At 36.4% G+C, this 24186-nt stretch overlaps 1 pseudogene; it reads right to left on the bottom strand.

Annotated features, from left to right (window-relative positions):
• LOC102136968 (putative solute carrier organic anion transporter family member 1B7) overlaps positions 1-24186 on the bottom strand; it is a 79850-nt pseudogene that overhangs the window by 13859 nt on the left and 41805 nt on the right.

Raw genomic sequence — 24186 nt, 5'->3', positions numbered from 1 at the left:
TCGCCATTCTAACTGGTGTGAGATGGTATCTCATTGTGGTTTTGATTTGCATTTCTCGGATGGCCAGTGATGATGAGCATTTTTTCATGTGTCTGTTGGCTGTATGAATGTCTTCTTTTGAGAAATGTCTGATCATATCCTTTGCACACTTTTTGATGGGGTTGTTTTTTTCTTGAAAATTTGTTAGAGTTCTTTGTAGGTTCTGGATATTAGCCCTTTGTCAGATGAGTAGATTGCAAAAATTTTCTCCCATTCTGTAGGTTGCCTGTTCACTCTGATGGTAGTTTCTTTTGCTGTGCAGAAGCTCTTTAGTTTAATTAGATCCCATTTGTCAATTTTGGCTTTTGCTGCCGTTGCTTTTGGTGTTTTAGACATGAAGTCTTTGCCCATGCCTATGTCCTGAATGGTACCACCTAGGCTTTCCTCTAGGGTTTTTATGGTATTAGGTCTAACATTTAAGTCTCTAATCCATCTTGAATTAATTTTCATATAAGGAGTAAAGAAAGGATCCAGTTTCAGCTTTCTACTTATGGCTAGCCAAGTTTCCCAGCACCATTTATTAAATAGGGAATCCTTTCCCCATTTCTTGTTTCTCTCAGGTTTGTCAAAGATCAGATGGCGGTAGATGTGTGGTATTATTTCTGAGGACTCTGTTCTGTTCCACTGGTCTATATCTCTGTTTTGGTACCAGTACCATGCTGTTTTGGTTACTGTAGCCTTGTAGTATAGTTTGAAGTCAGGTAGCGTGATGCCTCCAGCTTTGTTCTTTTGACTTAGGATTGTCTTGGAGATGCGGGCTCTTTTTTGGTTCCATATGAACTTTAAAGCAGTTTTTTCCAATTCTGTGAAGAAATTCATTGGTAGCTTGATGGGGATGGCATTGAATCTATAAATAACCTTGGGCAGTATGGCCATTTTCACGATATTGATTTTTCCTATCCATGAGCATGGTATGTTCTTCCATTTGTTTGTGTTCTCTTTTATTTCACTGAGCAGTGGTTTGTAGTTCTCCTTGAAGAGGTCCTTTCCATCCCTTGTCAGTTGGATTCCTAGGTATTTTATTCTCTTTGAAGCAATTGTGAATGGAAGTTCATTCATGATTTGGCTCTCTGTCTGTCTGTTACTGGTGTATAAGAATGCTTGTGATTTTTGCACATTAATTTTGTATCCTGAGACTTTGCTGAAGTTGCTTATCAGCTTAAGGAGATTTTGGGCTGAGACAATGGGGTTTTCTAAATATACAATCATGTCATCTGCAAACAGGGACAATTTGACTTCTTCTTTTCCTAACTGAATACCCTTGATTTCTTTCTCTTGCCTGACTGCCCTAGCCAGAACTTCCAACACTATGTTGAATAGGAGTGGTGAGAGAGGGCATCCCTGTCTTGTGCCAGTTTTCAAAGGGAATTTTTCCAGTTTTTGCCCATTCAGTATGATATTGGCTGTGGGTTTGTCATAAATAGCTCTTATTATTTTGAGGTACGTTCCATCAATACCGAATTTATTGAGCGTTTTTAGCATGAAGGGCTGTTGAATTCTGTCAAAAGCCTTTTCTGCATCTATTGAGATAATCATGTGGTTCTTGTCTTTGGTTCTGTTTATATGCTGGATTATGTTTATTGATTTGCGAATGTTGAACCAGCCTTGCATCCCAGGGATGAAGCCCACTTGATCATAGTGGATAAGCTTTTTGATGTGCTGCTGAATCCGGTTTGCCAGTATTTTATTGAGGATTTTTGCATCGATGTTCATCAGGGATATTGGTCTAAAATTCTCCTTTTTTGTTGTGTCTCTGCCAGGCTTTGGTATCAGGATGATGTTGGCCTCATAAAATGAGTTAGGGAGGATTCCCTCTTTTTCTATTGATTGGAATAGTTTCAGAAGGAATGGTACCAGCTCCTCCTTGTACCTCTGGTAGAATTCAGCTGTGAATCCATCTGGTCCTGGACTTTTTTTGGTTGGTAGGCTATTAATTATTGCCTCAATTTCGGAGCCTGCTATTGGTCTATTCAGGGATTCAACTTCTTCCTGGTTTAGGAAGAGTGTAAGTGTCCAGGAAATTATCCATTTCTTCTAGATTTTCTAGTTTATTTGCGTAGCGGTGTTTATAGTATTCTCTGATGGTAGTTTGTATTTCTGTGGGGTCGGTGGTGATATCCCCTTTATCATTTTTTATTGCGTCTATTTGATTCTTCTCTCTTTTCTTCTTTATTAGTCTTGCTAGTGGTCTGTCAATTTTGTTGATCTTTTCAAAAAACCAACTCCTGGATTCATTGATTTTTTTGGAGGGTTTTTTGTGTCTCTATCTCCTTCAGTTCTGCTCTGATCTTAGTTATTTCTTGCCTTCTGCTAGCTTTTGAATGTGTTTGCTCTTGCTTCTCTAGTTCTTTTAATTGTGATGTTAGAGTGTCCATTTTAGATCTTTCCTGCTTTCTCTTGTGGGCATTTAGTGCTATAAATTTCCCTCTACACACTGCTTTAAATGTGTCCCAGAGATTCTGGTATGTTGTATCTTTGTTCTCATTGCTTTCAAAGAACATCTTTATTTGTGCCTTCATTTCGTTATGTACCCAGTAGTCATTCAGGAGCAGGTTGTTCAGTTTCCATGTAGTTGAGAGGTTTTGATTGAGTTTCTTAGTCCTGAGTTCTAGTTTGATTGCACTGTGGTCTGAGAGACAGTTTGTTATAATTTCTGTTCTTGTACATTTGCTGAGGAGTGCTTTACTTCCAATTATGTGGTCAATTTTGGAATAAGTGTGATGTGGTACTGAGAAGAATGTATATTCTGTTGATTTGGGGTGGAGAGTTCTATAGATGTCTATTAGGTCTGCTTGCTGCGGAGATGAGTTCAATTCCTGGATATCCTTGTTAACTTTCTGTCTCGTTGATCTGTCTAATGTTGACATGGAGTGTTGAAGTCTCCCATTATTATTGTATGGGAGTCTAAGTCTCTTTGTAAGTCTCTAAGGACTTGCTGTATGAATCTGGGTGCTCCTGTATTGGGTGCATATATATTTAGGATAGTTAGCTCTTCCTGTTGAATTGATCCTTTTACCATTATGTAATGGCCTTCTTTGTGTCTTTTGATCTTTGATGCTTTAAAGTCTGTTTTATCAGAGACTAGTATTGCAACCCCTGCTTTTTTTTGTTCTCCATTTGCTTGGTAAATCTTCCTCCATCCCTTTATTTTGAGCCTATGTATGTCTCTGCATGTGAGATGGGTCTCCTGCATACAGCAGACTGATGGGTCTTGACTCTTTATCCAGTTTGCCAGTGTCTTTTAATTGGAGCATTTAGTCCATTTACATTTAAGGTTAATATTGTTATGTGTGAACTTGATCCTGCCATTATGATATTAACTGGTTATTTTGCTCGTTAGTTGATGCAGTTTCTTCCTAGCCTGAATGGTCTTTACATTTTGGCATGTTTTTGCAATGGGACTCCAGCCATTTTTAAAAGAGGCCATGGTACAGCTTGGGCCATGGCTTTAGAGGTTGCAAGCCCCAAGCCTTGGCAGCTCTGTGTGGTGTTGAACCTGTAGATGCACGGAAGTCAAGAATAGAGGTTTGGGAACCTCCACCTAGATTTCAGAACATGTATGGAACTGCCTGGATTTCTAAGCAGAAGCTTGCTGCAGGGATGGGGCCCTTATGCAGAATCTCTGCTAGGACACTGTGGAAGGGAAATGTGGGGTTGGAACCCCCACACAGAGTCCCCACTGGGGCACTGCCTAGTGTGGCTGTTAGAAGATGCCAACCATCCTCTATACCCCAGAATGGTAGACCCACCAACACTTTGCTTTGTGTGTCTGAAAAAGCTGCAGACACAATGCCAGTCCATAAAAGCCACCTGAAGGGAAGCTGTACCCTGCAAAGCCACAGTGGTAGAGCTGTCCAAGGGCATGGGAGCCCACCTCTTGCATCTGTGTGACCTGGGAGTGAGACATGGAGCCAAAGGAGGTCATTTTGGAGCAGTAAGTTTTAATGACTGCCCTATTAGATTTGAGGCTTGCATGGGGCCTGTAGCCCCTTTGTTTTGGCCAATTTCTCCCATTTGGAATGGGTGTTTAACCCAGTGCCTGTCCTCCCCATTGTACCTAGGAAGCAACTTACTTGCTTTGATTTTACCAGCTCATATGCAGAAGGGACTTACTTTGTCTCAGATGAGACTTTGGACTTGGAATTTTCAGTTAATGCTGAAATGAGTTAAGACTTTGGGGGCCTGGTGGGAAGGCATAATTATGTTTTGAAATGTGAGGACATGAGATTTGAGAGGGGCCAGGGATGGAATGATACGGTTTGGCTGTGTCCCCACCCAAATCTCATCTTGAACTGCAGTTCCCATAATCCCCATGTGTCACGGCAGGGACCCAGTGGGAGGTAATTGTATCATTGAGATGGTTACGTCCATGCTCTTCTCATGAAAGTGAATGAGTTCTCATGAGTTCTGATGGTTTTAAAAGGGGCTCTTCCCTTCCTTCAGTCTGCACTTCTCCTTGCTGCTGCCATGTAAAGAAAGATGTGTTGGCTTCCTTTTCTGCCATAATTGTAAGTTTCCTGAGGTCTCCCCAGATCTGAAAAACTGTGAGTCAATTAAACCTCTTTCCTTTATAAATTACCCAGTCTCGGGTATGTCTTTATTAGCAGTGTGAGAATTGACTAATACACTTAGAAACACATTTTGTTTCCTCCTAGATAATTAAAAGAAATCCTATATGAGTAGTTGTAATACTTATAGTTTCACATGTAAAATTTGTGTATTTGGTCAATATATAAATTTCAAATTAGTGTTTCTATAATAGGTAAGGTACAATTGTAGCAGCTTCTTTTCTTCCAGATGATTACCCAGTTATCTTAATGTCACTAAGAGAATACCTTTGCCTATGAAGAGTATTGAAACATTTTTTTCCCATATTTTCCTCAATGACCATATAACCAGAAGCCCAGCTGGTCATTCTATGTCTTCCTAGAGAAGCCAGAGGAGGAGAATTTTGTAATAAAAAGGGATTAAAATACAAATCCTAACTGTATTTCTTTTAGTTGTGCTATTTTGGACAAGTTATTCATTATTCTTAAAACTTGTATTCTTCATAAAGAAGGAGAAAATAACAATTTTCTATAGTTTCTATGATTATTAAAATGAGATACCAGAATGCCTGACACAATACTAAATACAAAGCAAGTGTTCACTATATGGTAGCTATCATTATTAATATTATAATCACACTAAAAATGATAGACTTTAGAAATTAATATAGTCAAAGAAAAAAATCTATTAATAAAATATATTTATGACAACTTACCCCAAAAATGTGGAATTATATATCCTACAAGCCCCTCGTGCTCCACAGCTGTTGGTGGACCACTTCATACACGTTGTATCAATCACAGCCCCAAAATATATTGGAACTAGAACACCTCCTGTAACATGAGATAAGAAGATATCAATCCAAGTGAAATGCTTCGAATGTAACTGGGTGATATTCTACACTGATACATTTTGAGTTAAAAAAAGTTTAATACTTTGGAAAGTTATTCCATTGTTTTGACTTACATCCACCCAAGAATCAAAATTGTTAGGATTCTCTAAGGCCTAAATCATATGGTAACGTCATAGACATACCTGATCTACTATTCTCTCCCTATACTCATAGGGAAGAAGGGGCATTATATACCTATATACTCTGTTCTTCCTATAACGTCAATTAACTTAAACTTGATTGGTAAAAGGGGAATGTTATTAGTAAAACATGAAAATCATGTTGATTCATATAAAATTTTTCTTAGGCAAGAAAGACTGGATTACTGGGAATAAAATTACAACTTTATGGGAAAAGGAAAAAGCTCTCACTTCAACTGCTGCAAAGTCAAAGATTTTTAATACTATTTTAAGAAAATTAAAAAGTGAATGCTTACATCAGGATTCCCTCCCCAGAGACGTTCAGGCCCAGCTTCAAAGAGTGCTCAGCTACTGGCCAGTTTTACTTCTTTCTGGGCTCAGAGTCCCATTTCCTCCTTGGTGCTCTTAAAGCCCACAATCCAGCATTTTCTTTCCATTGATTTAATGCTTTTCTTAATATCTCCTAAAGCAGCCTAGGCTGTATAGGTTAGGGTCGCTGATAAATTTTGCTTCTGTTAGTGATCTTACCACAATAGCGCATACATTTCAATGGTCAGTCCCTAAGGCAATTTTTATTTGTAGTGCATGATTTCACGGAAGGTACAGCATTCCAGGAATACAATTGTTTATATGACAAGTATACATTCTGAGATTAACTCCTAGTTTTAAGCATAGGTAATTTGGTCAGAATTCTGAAGGACATCATAGTACGGAGCTATCCTTCAGATGTTAGAACTGAAGCATACAAGATTTTACTTTGTTCTTGTTCTTTTTTGTGGTTCATACTTTTCAGATTTTATTTTGTCACAAAACATGACAACGATTTGTATAAGACAATTTACTGATTCTGCTTATTTTTAATCATTCTCAATTTTCTGAGAGTAAGAAATATTAGAATCACAAGGGAATGGTGCCTGAGGCCAATGTATCTGAGGCAATCTAGTACTGACAAAATGGGTGAGAAATTTGCAGATTTCAAAAACTCAGAAGCACCTTTGAAAAATGAAAAATAAATGCCAATAATTTATTTTCTTCACATTATGCCACTGGTTTAAATAAACTTTGTGAAGTAAATGTGTTAACTAACAAACTAGGACTTAATTACTGGAATTAAAAACCTCTGATGACCCATTTTCTAAATAATGTTTTCAGTTTAATACACTATATATTATAATAGACTTTCCACAGTTTACACACATATCGTATTTAAGACGACTGTTTGTGAATTGGAAGTTTGATACTAAGTGTGGATTTTTCCCATAGAGGTATTTGAGCTTCATTGTGGCATATAGCGGACACACTGAAATTGGATGCTCACAATTAGGATGGCCAGATTCATTTTTTTTCTATTCTATGTTGCTAAAATAATTTCCATTTTCATAGTCTCATTTCAACATATCGGAAGAAATACTAACTACCCAGAACTATTTTCAGCCTCTGTGTTCCAGGTTCAAAGAGTGAGGCATCTTCTCTGAACCTGAAGGTAGAGAACTGCCAAGATTACAGAGACTGGAAGGTTAGGGACACAGAAAGGGAATACTGGGAAGAGAACTGATGTAACCCTGCAGCATCTCCCATCTTCTCTCTCCTATTCCCTTTGCATTTCTTTTTACCTTTCAGGATCTGTGACCTTCTCACCAAATACACTTCATGACAACTCGATTGTAATTTGGCCATACTTTTTCCTTTGCTTGCATGGGTCCCAGAAACTGAATCCTCCCACTTCCTTTTCTTTCTGCCATCGGTGGTTACCTATGGGTCATAATCAGTCATCTGCACCAATCCCTAGATGAATGATGGCCTTTTCCTACTTCCCAGGAATAGGCATATAAGATTTACAGTTCTTACGAAAGAACACTCACGGGGGTGAGGCTAGACGTTGTTTAACAACAGGCATCTGTGTAGTAAAAAAGGCAAATGGTAACAAAGGAGAAAGGGTAATTTTCTAAATCTTTTCTAATCAACTTTGAATATTTAAAATATAGACCCCTAAAAGGTAGCAGATAGGAGGCAGGACTAGCTTGCAGCTCCCACTTGGACAAACAGAGCAGCATGTGGACTCACATTGTGAACTTTTTCTCCAAGAATTACCATAGCAACATACTGGGAAAGCTGAGAGAGTCCACAAACCTTTGAAGAAACTATATCACCAGCTGCTGGCTCCCTTAGATGACAAAAAAAACTGAGTCAGCTTCCTTTCTCAGCACGGAGGCTGGAGGTCAGGGGCAAGTTCTCAGCCTTGGTCACCAAATACCTGGTAATAGACTCAGTGCTGTTGGGGGTCACAGTGGCAGTGAGACCAGCCTGTAGGACTGCATGCTAGATAGGAGTAGGGTAACGCCTGTTACTGCTATTTCCCCCGCACCTGCTCCTGGCCCGCTGCCACTTCCTTTGAGATCTGTGTGACTTAGCAGAGGCAGTCATCTTTCCCTTGGGAACATAACTTCATTGGCCTGGGAACCACACCCCCATCCCACACAGCAGCCACAGCAAGCCCCACCCAAGGAGAGTTTGAGCTCAGACATGCCTATCTCTGACCCCACCTAATGATCTTTCTCTACCTGCCCTGGTTACTGATGACAAGAACATAAGCTCTTAGCAGCTATAAGGCCCTGCCCACCAACTGAGAAACCTGAATACTTAACAGGATGACCCTAGGGCAAGTTTGCTTCCTCTCTATAGTACTGCAGCTGATGTAATCTTGAAAGTACCACCTCCTGGCTGGAGGCCAACCAACACAAAACCAGTGAACTAAATGAAAACACAACCAAGGACCCTCACACAGTCCACTTCACTCTCCTGCTACCTCTGCCAGAGCAAATGCTGGTATCCATGGCTGAAAGACCTGAAGATGGATCGCATCACAGGACTCTTTGCAGAAACTCCACAGTACCAATTCAGAGCCCAGTAGCTCCACTGGGTGGCTAGACCCAGAAGAGTAAAAACAATCACTGCAGTTCAACTATCAGGAAGTCCCACCCCTAGGGCAATGCGGAGAATGCCACGTCAAAGGAGCACCCTATGGAACAAAAAAATCTGAACAGCAGCCCTTGAGCCCCAGATCTTCCCTCTGTCATAATCTACACAACGAGCAGGAACAATAAAAACAATTCTGATAATATGAAAAAACAAAGTTCTTTAACACCCTCAAAAGATCACACCAGTTCACTAGCAATGGATCTAAACCAAGACAAAACCCCTGAATTGCCAAGAAAATAATTCAGAAGGTCCATTATTAAGCTAGTCAATGAGGTGCCAGAGAAAGGTGAAGTCCAACTTAAGGAAATAAAAAACATGATATAAGATATGAAAGGAAAATTTCTCAGTGAAATAGATAAGATAAATCAAAACCAATCACAACTTCTGGAAGTCAAGGACACACTTAGAGAAACGCAAAATGCACTGGAAAGTCTTAGCAATAGAATCAAACAAGCAGAAGAAAGACCTTCAGAACTCAAAGACAAGGCTTTCAAATCAAATCAATTCATCAAAGAGAAAGAAAAAATAATTTTAAAAAATAAACAAAGCCTCCAGGAAGTTTGGGACTAGGTTAAGCATCCAAACCTAAGAATAATTGGTGTTCCCAAGGAAGAAGAGAAATCTAAAAATCTGGAAAGCAGATTTAAGGGAATAATCAAGGAAAACTTTCCCAGCCTTACTAGAGATCTAGACATCCAAATACAAGAAGCTCAAAGAACACCTGGGAAATTCATCACAAATAGATTATCAGCTAGGCACATATTCATCAGGTTATTTAAAATCAAGATGAAGGAAAGAATCGTAAGAGCTGTGAGGCAAAAACATCAGCATCAGGTAACATATAAAGGAAAACCTATCAGAATTCCAGCAGATTTATCAGTAGAAACTCTACAAGCTGGGAGGGATTGAGTTCCTATTTTTAGCCTCCTTAAACAAGAAAGTTATCAGGCAAGAATTTTGTCTCCAGCAAAACTAAGCTTCATAAATGAAGGAAAGATACAGTCTTTTCAAGACAAACAAACGCTGAGAGAATTTGCCACTAACAAGCTGGCACTACAAGAACTGCTAAAAGAGCTTTAAATCTTGAAACAAATCCTCAAGATACACCAAAATGTAACTTCCTTAAAGCATAAATCTCGCAGGTTGTATAACAATCACACACACACACACACACACACACCCCCACCCACACCCACCCCAAGGTATTCTGGCAGCTAGCACGATGAATAGAATAGTACCCCACATCTCAATACTAAGGTTGAATGTAACTGACCAAAATGCCCAACTTAAAGTATATACAATGGTAGAATGGATAAGAATTCACCAACCAAGTTTCTGCTGTCTTCAGGAGAGACTCACCTAACACATAAAGACCCACATAAACTTAAAGTAAAGGAGTGGAAATAGATATTCCACATAAAGGGGCACTAGAAGTGAGCAAGAGTAGCTATTCTTATATTAGACAAAACAGACTTTAAAGCAACAGCAGTTTAAAAATACAAAGGGGCACATTATATAATGATAAAAGAACTAGTCCTATAGGAACATATCACAATCTTAAATATATATGCACCTAACACTGGAGCTCCCAAATTTATATATAAAAAAATTACTACAAGATCTAAGAAATGAGGTAGACAGCAACTCAATAATAGTGGGGGACTTTAATACTCCACTGACAGTGCTAGACAGGTCATCAAGATAGAAAGTCAGCAAATAAACAATAGACTCAAACTATACCCTAGAAAAAAATGAGCTTAACAGATACTTACCGAAATTCTGCCCAATGACTGCAGAATATACATTCTATTCATCAGCACATGGAACATTGTCCAAGATAGACCATATGATAGGCCACAAAACATGTTTCAGTGAATTCAAGAAAGTGGAAATTATATCGAGTACTCTCTCAGACCACAGTGAAAGAAAATTGGAAATTAACAGAAAAAGGAACACCAAAAATCATGCAAATACATGGAAATTATATAACCATCTCCTAAATGATTGTTGGGTCAACAATGAAACCAAAATGGAAATTTAAAAAAGTTTTGAACTGAATAAAAATAGTGACAAAACTTATCAAAACTTCTGGGATACAGCAAAATAGGTACTAAGAGGAAAGTTCATAGCTTTAAATGCCTACATCTAAAGGTCTGAAAGAGCACAAATAGACAACATAAGGTCACATCTTATGCAACTAGAGAAACAAGAACAATCCAAACTCAAAGCCAATTGAAGAAATAACAAAGATCAGGGCAGAATTAAGTGAAATTGAAACAACAACAACAAAAAATACAAAATATAAGTGAAAGAAAAATCTGGTTCTTTCAAATGATAAATGAAATTGATAGACCATTAGCAAGCTTAACCAAGAAGAGAGAAGATCAAAATAAGCTCAATTAGAAACTAAATGGGAGATATTACTACTGATACCACAGAAATACAAATGATTATTCGAGACTACTATAACACCTTTGAGTGCATAAACTAGAAAATCTAAAGGTGATGGATAAATTCCTGGAAATAAACAATCCTTAAACCAGGAATAAATAGAAACTCTGAACAGACCAACAAAAACCAGTGAGACTGAAATGGTAATCTAAAACTGCCAACAAAAACAACAAAAAAGTCCAGAACCAGACAGATTCGCAGCTGAATTCTATCAGGAATTCAAAGAATTGTGACCAATCCTATTGACACTGTTCCACAGGATAGAGAAGGAAGGTATTCCTCCTAAATTTTCTATAGAGCCAGTATCACCCTAAAATCCAAACCAAGAAAGGATATAACAAAAAAGAAAACTACAGACCAATATCCCTGATGAACATAGAAGCAAAAACCCTCAACAAAATACTAGCTAACTCAATCTAATAGCAGATCAAAAAGATAATTCACCATGATCAAGTGGGTTTCATACCAGGGATGTAGGGATGATTTAACATCCACCAGTCAATAAATGTGATACACCACGAAACAGAATTAAAAACAAAAATCACATGATCATCTCAATAGATGCAGAAAAAGCATTTGACAAAATCAGGCATCATTTTATGATTAAAACCCTCAGTAAAATTGGCATGGAAGAGACACACCTTAAAGTAACAAAAGCCATCTATGGCAAATCCACAGCTAACATTTTATTGAATGAGGAAAAGTTGAAAGCATTCCCCCCGAAAACTGAAACAAGATAAGGATGCCTACTTTCACCACTTCCATTAAACATAGTACTAGAAGTCCTAGCCAGAGCAATCAGAGAAGAGAAAAAAAATCAAAGGCATCCAAATTGGTAAAAAGGAAGCCACACTGTCACTGGTGATATGATTGTAAACACAGAAAGACCTAAAGACTCATCCAAAAAGCTCCTAGAGCTGGTGAATGAATACAGCAAAGTTTCAGGATACAAAAATCAATGTATACAAATCAGTAGCTCTGCTACACACCAACAGTGACTAAGTGGAGAATCAAATCAAGAACTCAACCCCTTTTACAATAGCTGCAAAAAAATAAAATAATTCTTAGGAATATACCTAACAAAGGAGGTGAAAACTTCTAAAAGAAAAACTACAAAACACTGCTGAAAGAAATCACAGATGACAAAAACAAATGGAAACACATCTCATGCTCATGACTGGGCAGAATTAATATTGTGAAAATGACCATACTGCCACAAGCAACCTACAAATGCAATGCAATTCCTGTCAAAATACCACCATCATTCTTCACAGAACTAGAAAAAATAATCTTAAAATTCACATGGAACCACGTAAGAGCCTGCATAGCCAAACAATGCTAAGCAAAACAAAAAAATCTGGAGGCATCACGTTACCTGGCTTCAAACTATACTATAAGGCCATGGTCACTAAAACAGCATGGTACTGGTATAAAAATAGGAACATCGACCAATAGAACAAAATACAGAACCCAGATATAAAGCCAAATACTTACAGCCAACTGATCTTTGACAAAGCAAACAAAAATATAAAGTGGAGAAAGAATACCCCAGTCAACAAATTGTGCTGGGATAATTGGCAGGTCACATGTAGAGGAACAAAACTGGATCCTCATCTCTCACCTTATATGAAAATCAACTCAAGATGAATCAAAGACTTAAATACAAGACCTAAAATCATAAAAGTTCTAGAAGATAACATCAGAAAAACCATTCTAGACATTGACTTTGACAAAGACTTCATGACCAAGAACCTGAAAGTAAATACAACAAAAACAAAGATAGGTGGGACTTAATTAAACTTAAAAGCTTTTGCACAGCAGAAGAAATAATCAGCAGAGTTAATAGCCAATCCACAGAGTAGCAGAAAATCTTCACAATCTATACATCTGACAAAGTGCTAATATTCTGAACCTACAAACAATTCAAACAAATCAGCAAGACAAAAACCAAACAATCTCATCAAAAAATGGGCTAAGGACATGCATAGACAATTCTCAAAAGAAGATACACAAATGGCCAACAAGCATATGAAAAAATGCTCAACATCACTAATTATCAGGGAAATGCAAATCAAAACTGCAACGCGATACCACCTCACTCCTCCAAAAATGGCCATAATCAAAAAATTAAAAAATAATAAATGTTGATGTGGATATGGTGAAAAGAGAACACTTTTACACTGTTTGAGGGAGCGTACACTACTACAATCACTATGGAAAACAGTGTGGAGATTTCTTAAAGAAATAAAAGTAGATCTACCATCTGATCCAGCAATCCCATACTAGGTATACAGCTAGAGAAAAAGAAGTAATTATATGGAAAAGATACTTGCACATGCATGTTTATAGCAGCACAATTTGCAATTGCAAGAATATGGAGCCACCCCAAATGCCCATCAATCAATGAGTGGCTAAAGGAAATGTGGTATATATATATATCATGGAATGCTACCCAGCCATAAAAATGAATGAAATAATGGTATTCACGGCAACCTGGATGGAACTGCACACTACTCTGCTAAGTGAAGTAACCCAGGAATGGAAAACCAAATATCAAATGTTCACATTCATAATTGGGAGATATTTTATGAGGATGCAAAAGCATAAGAATGATACAATAGACCTAGGGGACTCAGGAGAAAGTATTAATGGATAAATGACTACACATTGGGTACGGTGCATACTGTTTGGGTGATGGGTGCACCAAAATCTCAGAAATCACCACTGAGAATTTATTCTTGTAACCAAACATCACCTATTTCCCAAAAACCTACTGAAATAACAAAAAATAAATTAAAAAATATTTTAAAAGGCCTTTAGTCTCTGGAGTCTGTAATCTTGCTCTTCGCCAATAATAAACCACATTTTTCTGATCTTTCTTTTATTCAGAACACACTCTTAATCTAAGGTGCCAAGTTCTAGAGTCTGAATTCTCATTCCCTTTTGCATTAATTCCTACCAATGGTTAGCTGCTCATCCTTACAGGACCAGGTAGTGGGAAGTGACACAGTTAATGTTAACAACTCCTGTTGTTTTATACAACTTCAGCCTGACCAGATTCCTAGGGCTCCTAAGCCATTGAGGTCTGTCCTAAATAAGGCCTCTAAACATTTAGAAGGAAGGCTCTCCACTCTGCCTATACCTGGAAGAAATATTCTTATATTTCTAAAAGAAGGAAAATTTCAGATACTACCTATCTTTCTGTTAGAAAAAGTATAATATGATGATTCCTTGCTCTTAACAGATTGGCTTTAACGAGAATTAACAATCAAATTCTCTGCTAGGCCACTCAATTTTCCTGTTATTATTTTCATTTATCACAAAAATGGAAATGATTCTTACTTATTCCTTTTTCATACGTTCTCACAGTTGAAAAATTAATTACATTGTCTTTAAGTCTTAACATGAATATTTACATGTTAAATTTCTCATCTGTATATTTATCATACCTAGTGATCGCAAAATCATTGAATGGAAGCCGATTGCAAGCGCTTTCAATTCAGGTTGAACAATCCTGTAATATGATTAAAGCAAAGAAACAATACATATCATTAAAATATCAAACTGAGTTAATATCAAAACATTTATCAGTATCATTTTTCTTCATAGTAGGATGAGAACTCTTAAGTGAATGGCTCATGTTAAATATAGTCATATTTTCAATTGTTTTAAAAGGCAGACACCTGGGTGGTAATAATTATTTTTATTTCTTATTTATTCTATGCTTTATGATTTCAGGACAGTTTAACAAAATTTTCATATTTGCTCCTTGTGAAAATCCTATAAAAAAGTGATGAACGGACTTGTTGTGTTTATGAAGAATATGATTTTGTGTGGACTATTTAGTTAAGGTAGCTCTTATGAAATATTATATACCCTTATCCAAAAGTAATTCTTAGCAGTCCTCTTTTTGCCATCTTATTTCTATCATCAGTGTTAAGCGAGTAGTTTACTAATATGATTCATAAATTATATAATACAACCAGATGGGTCCAAAAACTTTTCTGTATTCTAGTGTCTTGTGTATTTAACTGTCATATTAAAGGTAAAGAGTATACTTGTATCCTCACTTAGGAACTAACTCACTCTTGCATTTCCCTATTTCCATTTTTTTGTGTTCAACAAACTGATTATACTACCAACCCTGTGATAACTTAGTATATACCAAGTGAAATAAAATTATTTTGCATTAGTGGAGGGGGTGGATTGGGATAAGGGAGGGTGACTGTGGCTCAAAACACCCAGTTTTACTGAAATAATAAATTAACTGATGAAAAAGGTGTTTTTTTTCTTGAACTCTTAGATGGTTACTCTTTCAGAGAGCTATGTAGCTGTCATCAATCAACGAACATTCACTGAGCACCTACTGAGAGATACTATGCTGGTTAACATTCTTGGGAGTAAATAGACAAATTATGCTTCTTCTCATCTAAGTGACTTGGAGAAGTGTGTCACTTAATTTCTCTTAGCCTTAGTTTCTTTGTTTGCTAAGTGAAGATAATAATGCTTATCTCATGTTATAAGAATCCAATAAAATGAGCTAGAACTCTAAACTTCAATTTCATTTACACATAATCACATCTATACAGAACAGCATTCATTTATTGAGATTCTGAAAAGAATTCAACAGGATTTATAAAATTTTAAAAGGCAAAAGTTAAATTAAACATAATATATTAAAAGTTAAATATAAGATAGTTATATATTAGGAGAGACAATAAATGGAAAGTATGTTTTGGCTCTGCTTTCACCAAGTACAGCAGTACTTTGTTAGCCCAGTTGAGGACACACCACCACACTGAAGACAATGAATCCATGTCTGCTATATAAGGGGGAAATTTATTTCATAAAGAGGTGGTCAGGAGAAAATCAGCAGGAAGGGGAGGTTAGCTTTTCTATTAAGATGTTACTCTCAAATATCAGATTTCGCAAAGGAGGTTTGGGGAAGGGAGAGATTGCACTTCACCCCTGGTTGAGCTCTCTGACAATTGCCTGACATGCATTTTTCACTGTAATTCATTTTCAGAAGTTGCACTTTGTATACTATATGCACAAGGCAAACTGACATTTGTTATCAACTTGTATTTTCACCCAGGGAAAGGGTTAGCATGCAGGAGAATTGGGGGACTTGCAGATAGGGTGAATTGTTTGGAAGAGTGGGCCTGAAATCTTCAATTCTGTGGAAATGATGGATATGTGTGATATAGTAACATACATATACAATAACAACCATACACACTCCTACATTTACATGCATGTACACTCACACTACTCCTTGCATGCTCATACTCACATGCTCACTTGCATGCACACACCCATGCACTGTTATCATGAAAGATATTTTTCACTGTAGAGTGACGCCTGCTTCATATATGATATTGAGCAGCTCTGGATTTTCATGGATATCTTCCGGGATGAACTCATCACAAAAAACACCCCAAGAAGTTAAATGTGTCATTTCATTTAATTATTGATGATTTTTAAAAAAATGTGTGGGGCTTATTTCACTTCCTTTTTATTTTATTTTAGTATTTTTATTTTTAGTTCTGGAGTGCATGTGCAGGATGTGCATCCTGTTTGCAAAATATTAAAGAAAAACTCTAATTTATATCCTAAAGGAGCCAAATCTTTTCTGGCTGAGCCATTAAAATGTATTTTGTTTTTAAGTTCTAAAACATTACCCTCCTTTGGGTCATTTAAGATTGATGTTTTATTTGTCATCAGCTTACATCATGCCTCACACCCTTGTCACCAGCAGAATGCCAAGATTTTGAGATCTTCTCTGGGTACCAAGACTCTCATTCCACATGGTTTAATACACATCCCTTAATCCAACTCACTTTTCTACTCTTTTCCCATCACCCAAACCCTTTTATTTTGCCCATGGAAACTCTTGTTTATTACCAGCAAAAATGTTTATTTTTATTTATTTAATTTTTTTTGAGACAGAGTCTCACTCTGTGGCTTAGGCTGGAGTGCAGTGCTATGACCTCAGCTTGCTGCAACCTCCACCTCCTGGGTTCAAAAAATTCTCCTACCTCAGCCTCATGAGTAGCTGGGATTACAGGTGCCCACCACCACGCCCAGCTAATTTTTTTTTTTTGTATTTTTAGTAGAGATGGGATTTCACTATGTTGGCCAGGCTGGTTTTGAACTCCTGACCTCAATTGATCCGCCCGCCTCGGCTTCCCAAAGTGTTAGAATTACAGGCGTGAGCCACTGTGCCTGGCCAACTTCCTACATTCTTTTTAGCTCTTTTACTTTCTTGTTCTAAATGAAGTCTAACCCTCATTAACACTCTTTCCATGCAACTCTATTGTTTTCCTTCCACCGCCTCCATATCAACGGGCCTGAAATGTGGAAGTCCTCTCCTCTGAAAGACCTCTAGATCCCAGGAAGAGGTGCACCACCCTAATATGCTATTCTCTAACCTCCTTGTCGAAGTTAGCTGTAGACTGGCACAGCACAGCTCTCACCATTTCTTGACAATTTTCATTCTAGGTTCTCTGTCGTTTTCATCAAAATGATTTCTACTCCTTTTCCTAGTTATTTTAATATTCGTATAGACTATGCTCTCAATGCTCTGCTCTTCCAGTTTCTTGGCCTTTTCTCTGGAAAGTCATATTTCTTTCACCCACAATCAGTTCATCATTACCCACTTTTTAAACTCTCCATTTTGAGCATCCCACTCCTCATAACCACCTCTCAAAGTTTAAAATGACTCCCTTTCATACATCTGCTGCAGTATACCCCAGCCCCAGCTCTTTAGGCTTATGACTCCTCTGACATCTTCACAGGCCATCTCTAGTTTCACCTCTTCACGTCCTCTCTCATCATGATGTTTTGTTATAATCAATCCTTTGCATATATCTTGAACATTTTTGTCTATCTCATCCTTTACTGTATTGGACAAGCAAAAATGCTTTTATCCAAACCTCTGCCTTCTCTGCACCTATGTACAGTGTGCTGCATGGCTGGAGGAAATAATTCAAACATGCTGGTTGGGCTCACTTCAAATAAGCAAAAATATTCAGGGGACCTCCAGTGCAATTGTCTAATATTTTACTACTCCATTTGCCCAGTCAGTATATTTCTCCAGTCTTCAAGATTACCAGGTAACATTTTCTTATATGAACACTCTTTCTTTTCTTTCTCTTCTTTCTCATCTGATTATATTGCTTTTTTATAACAGAAAAAGTAGAAGCAATTAGAAAAAAGTCTCAATATTCTTCATCACGACAGGTACACATTTACCAGCTTTTTACCCACATAGACAATTTTCCCTTCTACAAAGAAAAACTCTGTGTCCTTGTTAACATCTCTTTTCATCTTCCTCTATAATTACTTTCCCTCTCTTCTGCATTGTCAGTTTCCTTCATCTGTACTGCTACTTCTCATTCGTATGCAAGCATGGTATTATTTCTAGCACTGAACATAAACAGAACTCTTGATGACACAATCATGCTAGCTACCACATTTTTTCTCTGCTGCTTCTTGTAACACTTCTCCTGAAAAGAACTTTCCATACTGACTGTTTGCACTTTCCTTTCTAGCATTTTTTCCTGATCCTCTTCAATATAGCCTTTCACATTCTATGCAGCACACATTATAGTCACATTTTCAAAGGGAGAAAAATCCTGTTAAAACAAAATAAATTCAAAAAAGAGAGAGAGAGCTTATCTAAATGAGGAAGAATCAGATAAACAATTTTGGAAGTATAAAGAAGAAAGAGTGTTACAACCTCTCCAAAGGACCACAGTAACCTCCAGCAGTGGATTCTAAACAAAATAAAATCTTTGATATAGTCGATAAAGAATATGCACCTGTAGTCCCAGCTACTCAGGAGGCTGAGATAGGAGAATCGCTTGAAGCCAGGAGGTGCAGGTTGCAGGGAGCGAGATCATGCCACTGCACTCCAGCCTGGTGACAGAGTGAGACTCCAACTCTAAAAAAAAAATATCCAACATATTGATTCTAAAGAATTCTAAAGAATCCTCCAAGAAATAAGGCCTTTAAGAAATACAGGATTATGTAAAGATTGAGATCCAAAAGTTGAAAGCCATCATAAACACACCAGGAAAATGATGTAGCATAAAAAAGAAAATACAGATTTTATTGAGAAAAACAGACACAACTTCTGAAAATGAAAAATATTTTGATGGAACTGCAAAATAGTTCTGAAAACTTTAACAGGCTGAACAAGCAGCATAAATCATTTAAGAACTAGAAGACAGGTCTTTTAAGTAAACCCAGTAAGACAAATACAGAAAAATAAATTGCAAAACTTAACAAAGCCTTCAAGAACTAGGTTATCATGTAAAGCATCCAAACCTATGAATTATAGCCATTACAAGGGGAGAAGAAGAGAAGGTAAAAAGTGTGGGTAACTTGTTTGAATAAATAACTCAGGAAAACTTCCCTGGTCTTGCTACAGACCTAAACATCCAGATATAAAAATCTCAGATGATTCCTGGGATATGTATTACAAGAATAATCTAAGAAAGACATATAGTCATCAGACTATCCAAAGTCAACATAAAAGTGGCAAGAGAGAAGTGTCTAATCATCTATAAAAGAAATCTCATCAAACTCATACCAGAGTTTGCAGGAAACTTGTAAGCAGGAACTGTACAAGCCAAAAAGAAACTGGGGTCCTATTTTGAGTCTTCTTACAAAATAAGGCCAGACAAGAATTTTTTTTATCCTCCTCAACTAAGCTTAATAATTCAAAGAGAAATAAGGTATTTCCTAGATAATAAGCAAACACTAAATGTATTTGTCACAGACTGGCACTACAAGAAATACTCAAAAGTGTTTTAAAAACAGAAATGAAAGAGCAATACTAATCATTATGGAAACACACAAAAGTATAAAACACACAGATCTTATAAAGAAATCACCTAATTGATGCCCCAAAGCAATTAAGAACTAATTAACAATATTATGCGAACGAAACTTCAAATACTGACCTTAGATGTAAACAGACTAAATGCTCCTTAAGTGGAAAATATAGGTTGGCAGAATGTTTTAAAAAAAAGATCCAACTTTATGCTACACACAAGAAACCCACCTAACTAAACTAACTGGTATAGACATTTTCAGAGTCAAAGTAAAGGGGTGCAAAAAGATATCCCATGGTCACATAAACCAACTCTAGCTATACTTGTGTTAGATCAAACAAATTTCAAATAAAAAACGGTAAAAAAACGAAAAAAGGTTATCATATTTTATAAAGACTCAATTCAACAAAAGGACATAACAATTCTAAAAGCATGCATCGAGCATTGTAGCACTCAGATTCATAAAACAAATACTACTTGACTGAAGAAAAGAGAGAGATGCCAATGCAACGTTAGTAAGGTCCATAAATAACCCACCGACAGAAATAGGAAGATCATGGAGGCTAAAAATCAACAAAGAAAACTGGTAAATAGAACACTAGACCGAATGAACCTAACAAACATTTGCAGAACGTCTTATATTACTACCACAGAATATAGATTCTTCACATCTACACGTGAAACATGCTAAAAATTTGACCATCTGCCATTTCACAGGCAAGAGTGAATACATTTTTTAAAAAATCAAAATTACATCAAGTACCTTCTTAGAACACAGTGAAATAAAAATAGAAATTAGTACATAGAGGAATTCTTGACACTATACAAATAAATGAAAATTAAATAACTTGTTCCTGAACAATTATTGAAATCAAGGCAGAATTATTTTTAAAAATCAAAATGAATAAAAAATAAAGACAGCATATCAAAACCTCTGAGATGCATCAAATCAGTGCTAAGAGAGAAGTTTGTAGCATTAAATGCCTATCTAATATCATGCCACATGGAACTAGAAAACCAAGAACAACCCACACCCTAAACTGGCAGAATAAAGCAATAACAAAGAAAAAAACTAAATGAAATGTGGGCAAAAAAATTTACAAAGGATCAGTGAAAAAAAAAAGTTGGTTATCTGAAAATATAAACAAGATTGCTAGACTGCTAGTAGATTAACCATTAAAAGGAAGAAGATTCAAATAAGCACAATCAGAAATGATAAAGGTGACATTAAAACTATTACCACAGAAATACAAAAGATCATCAAAGTCTACTACATACATCTCTACATATATAAACTAGAAAACCTACCGAAAATTGATAAATTCCTGGAAACATACAACTTCCCGAATTTGAACCAAGAAAAAATAGAAATACTGAACAAATAATGAGTAATTAAATTGAATCAGTAATAAAAAAGAAATCTCCTAATAACAATAAAAAGTGCAAGAACAGTTGGCATCACTGCCAAATTCTACCAAAGAAACAAGGAAGAAATGATAACAATTCTACTAAAACTGTTCAAAAAATCAAGAAGGAAGGAATCCTCCCTAACTCATTCTATAAAGTCAGCATCACCCTGACACCAAAACTAGGCAAGTAAATAATAAATAAAAAATAAAACTACAGATCAATATTCCTGATGAACATAGATCAAATTATCCTCAATAAAACAGTAGAAAATTGAATTCGGCAGCACATCAAAAGGTTCATCACAATGATGAAGCAGTCTTTATTCCTGAAATGCAAAGATGGTTCAACATATGCAAATCAATATATGTGATTCATCAAACTAACATAATTAAAACCAAAAAGCATATAAAATCAACTGATACAGAAAAAGCACTTCATAAAATCAAGCATTCCTTTATGATAAAAACCATTACTAAACTAGGCATAGAAGAAACACACCTCAAAATAATGAAAGCCGTAAAATGCAAACCACAGTTAACAACATACTGAGTGAGAGAAAACTGTAAGCATTACTTCTAAGAATGGGAACAAGATGAGGACGTCTACTTTCACCACTCCTGTTCAACATAGTATTGGAAGTTCTATCTAGAGCAATCAGACAAAAAAAGGAATAAAAGGTATCCAAATTGGAAAACAAATATTCAAATTATTTCTTTTTATTTATGATATAATCTAATACCTAGAAAATCCTAAAGATGCCTCTGAAAGTCTCCTAGACTTGATAAACTATTTCAGTAAAGTTTCAGGATATAAAACCAATTTACAAAAATGAGTATAATTTCCATACACAAATAATGATCTAGCTGAGAACCAAATCAACAAAAGAATCCCAATAGTTATCTATCTGATAGATAATACAGTTGTCTATAACAAGATTTTTTTTACTGATATATATAATAGATAAAAAATATAATAAATAGGAATACATTTAACCTAAGAGGTAAAAAAATCTCTACAAAAAAAACTGATTAAAAAGTCATATATGACAAAATGGAATGGAAAAAGTTCCTATACTCATGAATTGAAATAATTAATATTATGTAAAATGACCATCCTGCCCAGAGCAACCTATAAAGATTCAATGCAATTTCCATTAAATTATCAATATCAGGTTTTATAGAATTAGAAAAAAAATCCTAAAATTCATATGGAACCAAAAAAGATCCTGAAGAGCAAATTCATCCTAAGCAAAAAATAAGCTGAAGTTATTACCTTACCTGACTATTACACTACCTTACCTGGCAGTGATGTCAACTGTTCTTGCACTTTTTATTGTTATTAGGAGATTTCTTTTTTTATTACTGATTCAATTCAATTTAATTACTCATTATTTGTTCAGTATTTCTAATTATATTATACTTTATATTATACTTCAAGTCTATAAGCCAAAATAAATAGTAATAGTATAAAAATAAATGCATAGATTAATGGAACAGACTACAGAAGCTAGAGATAAAACCACATACCTACAACATACTGATCTTTGACAAAGGCAAAAATATATATACACTGAGGAAAGGACATTCTATTCAATAAATAGTACTGGGAAAATTGGAGAGTCATATATGCAGTCATAAAATGGAATCTCTATCTCTCACCATATATAAAAATTAACTCAAAATTGATTAAAGACTTAAATGTGGCCGGGCGCGGTGGCTCAAGCCTGTAATCCCGGCACTTTGGGAGGCCGAGACGGGCGGATCACGAGGTCAGGAGATCGAGACCATCCTGGCTAACACAATGAAACCCCGTCTCCACTAAAAATACAAAAAAAAAATTAGCCGGGCGTGGTGGCGGCGCCTGTAGTCCCAGCTACTCGGGAGGCTGAGGCAGGAGAATGGCGGGAACCCGGGAGGCGGAGCTTGCAGTGAGCCGAGATCGCGCCACTGCACTCCAGCCTGGGCGACAGAGCGAGACTCCGCCTCAAAAAAAAAAAAAAAAAAAAAAAAAAAAGACTTAAATGTAAGGCCTGAAACTATAAAAAATCTTAGGGGAAAACCTAGGAAAACTCTCCTGGACATTGATCTAGGCAAAGGATTTATGATTACATTCTCAAAAGCAAATACAACAACAACAAATATACGCCAATGGAACTTAATTAAACTGAAAATCTTCTGCTGAGTAAAAGAAATAATCAACAGAGGACACAGACAACCCACAGAATGGGAGAAAATATTTGTAAACAATGGATCTGATAAAGTGCTAATATCCATAATATATGAGGAACTCAACTCAATGAAAAGAAAAAGAACCTCATTAAAAAGTGGGCAAAGGACATGAACAGACATTTTTCAAAGGAAGACATACAAGTGGTCAATAAACATATAAAAAATCCCCAACATCACTAATCATCAGAGATATTAAAATTAAAATCACAGTATCATCTTATATCCTTATGATAGCTACTATTACAAAGTCAAAAAACGACAGATGTTGGTGAAGATGAGGAGAAAAGAGAATGCTTATACACTGTTGGTGGGAATGTAAACTGGTACAACCTCTGTGGAAAACAGTATAGAGATTTACCAAAGACCTAAAAACTGAACTACCATTCAATCCAGAAATCCCAGTACTGGATGTCTACCTAAATAAAAATAAATAATTTTATTAAAAAGACACCTGTGGCTGGGTGAAGTGGCTCATGCCTGCAATCCCAGCACTTAGGGAGGCCAAGGCAGGCAGATCACTTGAAGTCAAGAGTTTGAGACCAGTTTGACTAACATAGTGAAAACCACATCTCCACTAAAAATTAAAATAAATAAAACAAAATAAAATAAAATAAAATACAAAATAATCAGTCAGGTATGGTGGTGGGTGACTGAAATCC

The sequence above is a fragment of the Macaca fascicularis genome, chromosome 11, assembly GCF_037993035.2.
Source record: "Macaca fascicularis isolate 582-1 chromosome 11, T2T-MFA8v1.1".
Classification (NCBI taxonomy): domain Eukaryota; kingdom Metazoa; phylum Chordata; class Mammalia; order Primates; family Cercopithecidae; genus Macaca; species Macaca fascicularis.
This window is presented reverse-complemented; position numbering and strand designations above follow the sequence as displayed.